A 2,180-nucleotide genomic window follows, 5' to 3' on the forward strand; every position below is an offset into this window, starting at 1 on the left:
CCCGCCCCTCCTCTGCTCAGTGATTGGACGGGGTGGAGGGGGTGGGGAGGGAGGGGAGCGCAAATGCAAGCAATGGCTGTAAATTATTTAACCAAAAAATCCAGCTGGGCCTCTAGCTTGCCCTGGAGAGCCCAGAGCAAGTCAGCTTGGACCAACAGTATTGAAATGATACACTCTATTCAGCCGCCCCTTTCGCAGGAGAGGTTGTGCTGCTGATTAAGGGCCTCACTCAAATGATATATACTAATCTGTTGATTTAGACACATGGTCTCTTGTCAACAAGGCCAAAAGAGACCATATGCTCAAGGTGTATCTAGTTACACTTTCCAATTAGCATGTGCTAATTATAAGGAATGTTAGTTGGTGTTAGTTAGCACGCTTTGAACAGTCACACATCACTGGTTAATGCCCATGTTAGGAACACTGCTGAGTACTGACCTGTCCTTAGAGGGCTGATGAATAGGGGTGTGGCTAGGAGCCAAGTTGGCTCTGTGCCTAGGTGACTGCAGCTATGGTTTCACATTGCCGCCCCCCCCCCAAAGGACTCTCTACTCACCCTCACACCCTGATGCCCAACCCAGCTTTGCCCCCAACCTGAGCTTCATTGGCTCTTCTCCCTTCATCCCTGTGACCCCCCAAAGAAACCTGTCCCTGACCCAACAGTATTACAGGCAGCCTGGGACACAGCGGCAGCAATACATAGCTGCAAGAACAAACTGCAGGGTGCTGTGCTCCTGCTCAGATACCAGGTGGCACTGCTGTGCTTTTTCTGTCTGAGCTTCAGTCCAGCTACTGCTGTTTAGTGCTTTTACTGATGGCTAAAGGTTTTTTTTTTACTGACTTTAACAAAAAATCTGGATAAAATGGTTGTCAGTAATGACAATCAGTAAATTCACTGACAGTGGGCAACCCTGGAACACACTTAATTCAGATTAGTCTGACAGAGACTGCAAAGAACTTGAGAGAGACCCAACATGTCTGAGGGACCATGAAACATGGTGACAAGTAACATATTGTTGACAAATGCTAAGTATAATTTCAGCTCTCATTTGTGATGCTGGGTTCTTCATTAACATTGTTGTAGGGATAGGGGCTGTAGCCTATTGGTCTACTGGCAAAAGGAATCAGAACTCTGGGTGGAGGCAATATCTTGTATTAGACCAACTAGATATTTGCAAAAAAATAAGTATTTGCAAGCTTTGGGGCATGCTCACCCTTCTTCGGGCATAGGAGAATGCAAAGAGTGTAAAATGTCTCCTAGGTGGAAACGAACATTTATATTTCATGCAGGAGAGCTGGAGTTGGAAGATCTCCTGGTTGGAAAAGTTCATTTTGTGCATATTAGGATCAGATAAAAGGGCAGTCTGTTTACCTCGAAGTTGTCTGATGGCAAGCAGGACGTTGAATTATGTTTGGTGTGGCTAGGAATGAAAATCCCTGATCTAGGAGTGGTGGTGGCCAAGAAGGAAATAAAATATTGGGGTGCAAGGGGAATAGGATGGAAAGCAATATTAAAGCTTTTCAAATACTATATATAAATCAATAGCGCATCCTCCCCTGGAAAACTGATTAAGCTTTCAGCAGCCTAAAAAGAACTAGCCACTAGGGTTGCCACATAAAAGAGAAACGAAGAGAGTGGGGCTGTGTGGTTTAGATAGGAGGGGAATAAGAGGGAACAGCTGTTAAAAAATGAGGCACGTTATGGAGAGATGCGCGGGCCACACGCAGGGCTGCAGGAACGCGGGGGAAAGGGACGGGCTGGTCTGACACTCCACGCCGTTTGGCAGCGGCCCCGCTCGCAGCTCGGCAGCCCGCGAGGTTCAGCGTCGCCGGCCCTGCCCGCCCCGGCACCACCGCCCGTGTAAGAACGCGTTTTCCGGCGCACAAGGGCAGGGAGAAGGGCTCGCCTTCTGCCGCCCGGCCCCTCTGCTCTGCCCTCGCCGGAGCCGGTGCAGAGAGGATGAGGGGAGGGCGAGGCGCCTCCAGCTGCCCGCGCCACTGCAGCGAGCGGGGGCCGGGGACCGGCTCTGCTGCGGGCAGCGAGGACAGGACTCGCGGGTGGCGGCCCCGCGGAGTCGCAGCGCGAAGGCTCTACAAGTCCCGCACCCCCGGGGCCCGGCCCGAGCGCCGCTGAGAGCCCAGCCCGGCTCCGCCCAGCGCCGGGGCGGGGCGGGGCGGGG

Source organism: Alligator sinensis, unplaced genomic scaffold, assembly GCF_000455745.1.
Source record: "Alligator sinensis unplaced genomic scaffold, ASM45574v1 scaffold487_1, whole genome shotgun sequence".
In the NCBI taxonomy this organism is placed as follows: Eukaryota; Metazoa; Chordata; order Crocodylia; family Alligatoridae; genus Alligator; species Alligator sinensis.